The sequence below is a fragment of the Ischnura elegans genome, chromosome 10 (assembly GCF_921293095.1).
Source record: "Ischnura elegans chromosome 10, ioIscEleg1.1, whole genome shotgun sequence".
Lineage (NCBI taxonomy): Eukaryota > Metazoa > Arthropoda > Insecta > Odonata > Coenagrionidae > Ischnura > Ischnura elegans.
In genome coordinates, this window is record NC_060255.1 from 108,183,392 (window position 1) to 108,191,563 (window position 8,172).

The window sequence follows — 8,172 nt, forward strand, 5'->3', positions numbered from 1 at the left end:
TACAGCAGATATCTTGTCTATTTTCTGCATGTAAATGTTGTACGAAGGATGCAATAAAACCTGAAAATAACATGTTAGCTTATAGAATGCAGTGACAGGATACTGGAACATATATATAAAGGTACTACACCAAGAAGACTTGCTGTGAGCTCTGAAGGGCCTTTCTTCAAGAAATGCCGTGCATGTTGCAGCAGAATGCGCCCTTTTTCACAATCATCAGCTAGAAATGAAATAAGAATCTATTAAAAACCAATGGAAACAATCAGGATATTATATTATGATCAGTTATCCATGACTATTCTAATTAAAAATAACATGAAATCATGAAGAACTTACCAGCATTAGCCAACAGTGCATCGATTGATGGTCTACCTTCAATGTTGGCCAAACTATTATTAATGTTGCGCTGTATCGAAACAGGCTCTGGCATTCTTGACCCAATTGGCTCTGGCACTCTTGGCCCAATAGCCTCTGAATTGAACCAATCGACGTCCCCTTGAATTCGTAGGGCATTCCCAAAAGCATCGGCTAGAGGGGGCAAATCTTCCTCAAAACGAATGGGAGCCAGATTGGTGACATTACTGCCCATCTTTGGACATCTCCTCCTCCTGCTTGGAGCAGGACGCTCACCATGCAAAACCATGATGGCCTTGCATGGCGACATATTTTCCTTCCCCATCAGATGCTCGAATTCCTCCTGCGCCTCTTTCATGTCCTGGTCCTTACCTACAACAAGAAAATGTAATGTTGCATATTATACAAATAAAAGCATTTATCAAGACCTCAGAAGCGGACCTTAATAAGCATTCGCCTAAATAGAAAAGGCACTTCAGAGGGGCCTTGACCTTCTAGCGCTACCAATCACCTAATAAAGACATAAAAAACAGCTTCATCAAGGCACTTTAAATGTTTTAAAGGCTTTTCAAGAGGGACACTGACTTGCACAGTATTTAAGCACACGCAGGGAAATAGTCTCCTGGAAAGTTTCCTACAGTGAGAACGGTAGCAGAGTTACATGATTTCGCGACGGCAAAAAAAGCACAATCCCTTTCCATCGGGCATTCTATAAATCAGGAATATTTAAATTCCACGGAATGAACAAATTGGCGCCACATGTAAAGCGACCGGAAATAATAAAAATACGATACCAATAAACTCAAGGGAAATAATTAATATCGACCTGCAATAGGCATCACCAATAACGAAATGAACCGCTTAACAAGTAACGCATCACATGGCATCTCGTGGATAGTTTCCAACGGTGAGAACGATAGCAGAATGACATGATCGCGCGCAGATGTATACAATTTATATATCTGTGATCGCGCGTCGGTAGGAAATCCCAATCCCTATCCATCAAGCATACTATTCTTCAGGAGTATTTAATTTCAACGGAATGTACTAATTGGCGCCACGTGTAAAGCGACCGCAAGTTAACAATAAAAAAATGTTTCAGTTAACAGTTAAAAAAACATTAAAAAACGAAGTTTCAGAGTACTTACCTCCAGCAGCCACGATGCGTACTCTCTCCTGGACACCATCATCTACATCTATCTACATCTACAAATTACCCTGCGAGCCACCTCTAGGGTGTTTGGCAGGGGGTGATCAATCACCAGCATGCAGCATGCATTTGGACTCCCACATGCACACCACACCGTCCAAGAAACGTCCCGTATAATAACAAACTATACTACTATATGCTGTTAGAAATAGAATATAGAATAGAAATTCAGAAACATGCAGTAAGTTTTACATAGGTTAGTAGGCTACACTACAAGTCATGCAATCTATTTACGCGCTCTATTGCTGCCGTTATAATCTCTTATTGATCGTGGAAAAAAAGACATTCGGAATCTGTCTGTTCTGCAATCTATCTCTCTTATTTTATTTATATGATCTGATCTTCCGTAGTACGTTGGCGTCCGCAAGATATGGATAACTTCGTCAGAAAAGACACTGCTCTTGAATTTATCTAAAAGGTTTAGTCTATTTTTCAATCTACGGTCCGACAGAGATTCCCATCCGAGTTTATGTAAGAGGTCAGTTACACTAACAAGACTATCGTAACGACCTTTCACATACCTGGCAGCTCTTCTTTGCACGCGTTCTAACTCTGTTATTAAGCCTTTTTCATGAGGGTCCCAAACACTGGCAGCGTATTCCAAATGTGGTCTAACGAGGGAAAAGTAGCTAATTTCTCTCACTTTGTCGTCGCACTTTCCTAATATTCTTTTAACAAAACCCATTTTACGATTAGCTTGACCGGTTATTTCTCGAATATGGTTATTCCACGATAGATCATTATTGAGTCTAACCCCTAGATATTTCACAGATTCAACTGCCTTTAACTGCGTGCCCCGAATGACATAGTTACGCTGTAGGGAGTTATTCTTCTTCCAGAAATTCATTACGACGCATTTTTCCAAATTTAATTCTAACTGCCAAGCATCGCACCAAGCTTGGATAGCAGCAAGGCCCAGCCCAGCCTATCATCAGTTCTTCACCCCATTTGGGGTCAGTTTTCGTAAATTGGCGAATGTCTTTGCAAATTACGGTACTTTGATCAGAATAAAAATAAACGCACGCCCGTTGCTTCACCTCTCGCGTGCTCCGCGAGGAGATGCTGCACTGCGAGTCGTCGGATTCATTCAAGCTATGCATATTTGCCTAATCGTCGACAAAGTCGTAGAGGTAACTTAGTCCGACGAGGGCACATGTACTACTGATACGATCAGTGCTGGTGCAAAGACCACGTTGCGCATCAAAGATGGCGGAGTATTAACGGAAGTTGTTTTATTGACCTTACTTTACAAAAATAACATTAAGCAAGCTTTGGTGATAAATTTCCGCATTCATGTCAATAAAATTTTTAAATAATTTTATGCATTAATTTTTATGCGGAGATCATTGATTTTAATGCGAAGTAAAAAAGTAAATAACTTCTGTCGTCATGAGCGTAAAGAGCGGGCGGTGAAGATTTGAAACGTGAATTGAAGCGGCCCTTTCTGAAAGCGTAGATACCTTATTTATCTCATAGATACCCTCTTTGAGTAATAATGCGGAGAGGACCTTATACCAAAAGCTCTCGGACAACTGAATGGAGGCGGAGGAAAGCTGCCTATGGTGGCAATCAGAACAGTGCTCTCGTACAAGTAGAAGAGCTTGCCTCGGTTTCTGAGGAATGTATTGACTGCTCTGATAGTGACGATTCTACTCTGGAAATGGACTTCTTCAATTTAAATAATAATCTTGGTAAGTACTTTCACGCTACATTTACTACTTGGAAGTTCAGTGTTTACAATGTTCTGCTGAAACCGGAATATTTTCCAATTACTTTTTTCTCAGCTCCCTGGCAAAAATATCTGCTTGCAACTGGTGCGAAGGTTCTCCGAAATCAGAGAGAAACATTTCATACTATATGTGCAGTTACGGAATGTTTAAAATTGTGAATTTCAGGTGATCTTTCTGTGCTATAAAGAGCGCTTTCTCATAACCCTACTGTCAAAAATGATAACGCAGAAATTTTTGCCAGGGAGGTTATATCATTCTGCATAACGTCACATATAAAATGTCTCAAAACTATTCATATTGATGATATATATTTATATCTTCCTATAGGCCCTGACCCACTATCAGATGTGACGACTACAATTGTGGCTGACCAAGGTGAAAGTTATAATTGTGGTAGGTATATCATTATCTATTAGCACATAATTATTATTATTTACCGGATAACCCATGAACCACATTCTTACATATCCCATTTACTTATTTGGTTATAGAATATATTTATCATCTGCATTACATATGGATCATGGACGGAGTACATGGTTTATTATATTTCAATTCATAGGTGTTACTTTGAAGAAAACAGTCCTGAGGGATGGAATTGAGAGTGATGGTGAGGAATCTGTGAGTGATGGTGAAGAATCCTCGTTTGTGTATGAGTCAAGCTATGACACGTCTTCCGAAGACTCGTACACAATCTTCTCCGATAGCTCTTCAGAAAGCAATATTGGAGGTAATTTTGAAGGACCAAAAAATGAAGGAAATGAGAAGGTAGTGAGAAAATTTATGAGGGTTCAAACATCACTGTTTTTGAGAGTGCTGTCATGTTGATGTCCTTCTTCCTACATTTCAAAATTTCTTATGCGTGCATGTCTAAAGTTATTGATCTTTTGATTTACCATCTTCCTGAGCACAACAAAGTAATTAAAAGTATGTATTTATTGAAAAGATTTTTCAACTCAGGAGATTTTGACCCTAGAATGGGAAGATTTTGTAATAATTGTGGCAAAGAAATCTCACCAATACGTGAATATTCTTGTTCAAATTCAAAATCTTTGAATTTCATTATATGTCCAGTCGAGTCTCAGATAAGGAATATGTTTAGAAGACATGATTTTGTTGCTGCCATCACACACAATTACCATAAAAATCCGAAAACATCAACTAATTTGGAAAATGTGTGTGATGGAGCTCTCTACAGGCAATTCAAGCATTTGCTCACTGGTGTTTACGACTTCACTGTCATGCTGTACACCGATGGGATTCAAATGTACAAATCTTCAAAATCATCTTTCTGGCCCATCCTGCTTCTCATCAATGAGCTCCCATACAACTTACACTTCTTGCCCCAAAACGTAATTTTTGCTGGGCTTTGGTACAGTCAGCAGAAACCAAATTTTGGGACTTACATGTCACCGATTCATAAAATATTTTCTCAACTCCATCACGGCATTGAATTGGTTTTGCCCTGTGGTAATAAAACAACTGTTAAGTCATTCATATTAGCTGCAGCAGGCTGCTCTCTAAAAAGTAGCCAGGCGCATGTTGCAACGTCCCCAATAAAATTTATTGTAACGAAAAATGCAATGACGTCGCCGGTGCGGAAATGTGTTACACCTTTGATGGAAGAGTCCTCCGAAGAAGATGAAAACGAAGACTTCGGAAGTGATTATTATCCAAGCTCGTGCGATGAGGAACACTTCAGTGACCATGAAGAAGAAAGTGAGCATTATTTTGAACTTACTGACAAATTAATAATGAAGAACCCGAAGAAGTATCTCGGCCTGCCAAATAATTAGATCCCCCTTATCTCGTTGTTGGTGCAGAAAACTGGCTGCAGTGAGAAATTTATAAAGCTAACGCTAATGAAAATAAAACTGAATGACTCCTTCGAAAGATTAGGTGATCAGTTTGGCATCTCTATGGGTTACTCCTGCCGAATGTTTCATACGTATCTCCCCTCCTTAGTTCATTTTTTTAAAACCCTTATTTTCTGGTCTGAGGTTAACGATATAAAAAGAAATCTGCCTTTACCTTTTAGGTGGAAGTACCACAATGTACAATCAATTATAGATTGTTTTGAGGGGGAAATTGAAAAACCATCGGACCCCATTAAGCAAGCCCTCACATGGTCAGAATACAAGAAATGTAATACCCTGAAATATTTAGTCTTCCACCCCTGATGGATGCATCAATTTCATTTCAAAAGGGTATGGGGGAAGGATAACAGATAAGAGTATCGTTGAAAAAAGTGGTTTTCTTGATTGCTTGAGACCTAAATCTTCAGTTATGGCAGATAGAGGATTCAAGCATATTTATTTGGTTTTAAGTGAGAAGGGATGCAAATTAGTTAGGCCTCCCTCTGTGAGCTCCTCAGTAAAACCAACAAAAGAAGAGGTTCTAGAATCAAAGTGCACTGCAAGTTTGAGAGTGCATATTGAAAGAGTAATTAGAAGAATTAGGTAGTTTGACTTTTTGAAGCCTCATTCTGTAATTCACCACAGTTTAATCGGTTGCACTGATGATGTGTTGTTGTTGCTGCAGCTCTCATAAACTTACAATCACCTATTATAAAATAAAGAAAATATAACAGCAACATTGTTTTGATTTCTTTGAACCACCAAGGCAGTTGTCATTTCAGATCATAAAATACAGAATTTCTGTAAGTTTGTGTATTTTGCTTATCAAGTTATATAGAAGGTTGTGGGGTCATCTTTCGTCCCATGATGAGTGTGATCATTTAACTCTGTTATAATGTATAGCTTTCATTAAGACTGTTGTATTACTTATACAGTACATTCCGGTTATTACGCGCCTCACTTTACCGCGGTTTCGGATATACCGCGGGTCTCACCATGTCCCCCGAAATGATTACATTGACCTTTTTTTTGAGGTAGGTAACTTTGTGGCGAATTTCATCTCGGCGTGACTACCGACGCGTCGCAACGGCGCTACTTCAAGCGACTGTATTAACGCGGTTGGCGACGTATTCCATACATTGTTTCGTAGCCATAAAAAAAACTCGGTAATTCCTGATCGGTCATTGTGTCTCGTGAACTCGAGCTGAAAAGTGTGTTGCACGGCTATAATAATTTGCGAGATTCAGGGAGATTGAGATAATTCTCTTTCGTACGTTCGCACCGCGGCGCTCAAACCAAGGTAGGTACTCAATGCCCACAGGCTTCGAGCATTTAATGATGAATGAGCTGTTTTACCTTTGTCTTAGGCTTAATATGAATATGAAAATCACTTTTTTACGAAAATTTTCATTGATTTTAGGGTTAAAACGATGTCTGCCAAAAGGAAAACTTACACAATTAAAGAAAAGTTGGACATAATCGACAGAGTGAAACGCGGTGATTCAAAATCAAGTTTATTCAGGGAGTTTGGTGTTCCTGAAGGAACTATTCGTGGTTGGATGAAATAAGAAGATAAATTACGATCATTTGTTGATCAAGTGGATGACGAAGTAGGACTTGATAGAAAAAAGGCCAGATTGAGTGCTGCTGGTGATGTGGATGAATGTTTGTTTACGTGGTTTGTTCAGAAGCGCAGTGAAGGTGTTCCATTATCCGGTCCACTTTTACAAGCACAGGCAATTAAATTAAATAAACAAATAGGTGGTGCTCATGATTTTGTTGCTTCTGCTGGCTGGCTATCGAGGTGGAAAATTCGCCACGGGATAGCGCAAGTTAACATGCAAGAGAATCTCGTTCCAGTGACAGTGAAGCAGCTGGAGAATTCTGTGGGACTTTACGCAAGATGATTGATGAGGGTGAGTACACTGAAGAGCAATTGTATAACTGCGATGAAACCGCTCTCTACTACAGATTGCTTCCAACAAAATCACTTGATATTAAGAAGTCGGCAAATAAATCTGGAATAAAAATGAGCAAAGAAAGAGTGACTTTATTACTGTGCGCGAACAAATCAGGAAGTCACAAGTTAAAACCTCGGTGTATTGGTAAAAATCGAAGTCCTCGGTGCTTCAAGCACGTTCATATGACAGCACTACCCATAAAATCAAGACTAATTCAAGATGGCGGAAAAGGCTACTTGCCATGCGTGTACTAGGAGCTTAGATTTAAATTCTGCCCATATTATTTGTAGTAAATGTGAGCAAGCCTATCATAAAAAGTGTAGCAAACTAAAGGAGAGCGTTTTTAGAACGTTGGTTGAACAATCCGACATGGACTGGTTTTGTATAAACTGTAACCCGAAGTCGGACAAATCGAGTGCGACTGGTGATTGCTGTAGCGCAATCATTGATCTGCGTGCCTTGATTCTGGACCTACGGAAGGAAATTGAATCTCTGAAAAAAAAACATCAATGCTCCTCCTGATTTAAAACTAGATCACGGTACAATGCAGGGCTTTATACAAGAGGCAAATGAACGCGCAAGAAGGAGTCGAAATCAGATTTTGTACGGCATGCCGGAGAACACTCAAAGTGATGGGGCAATCAAGTCCTATGATTTGGAATCTATAAAACAAGTGTTGTCCGTGAGTGAGTCGCAAGTGCCCATGGAGAAAGTTCTACGCTGTGTGCGTTTGGGTCGAAACACGACGAAGAAGCCGAGACCTCTGTTGGTTTCGTTGCATTCTGAAAGTGAAGTTTTTGATGTTCTTAAGGCTTTCAATACAAAAAAAGCGAGTGGAGACAATTTCCTCCGATCTCTGTCTATCTCACGGGACAGAACTGAGATGGAGAGAAACTTTCTACAATCGGTAAGATCTGAACTTAGTACTAGAATTGACGCTGGCGAGAAGGACCTCACCATTAAATACGTTAAAGGTGTTCCCACCATTGTGTCAAAAAACTAAGAAATGATAAAGATGTGAGGTCTGCTGGCAAGGCTGATGCCGCATCTCTATCTTTTTA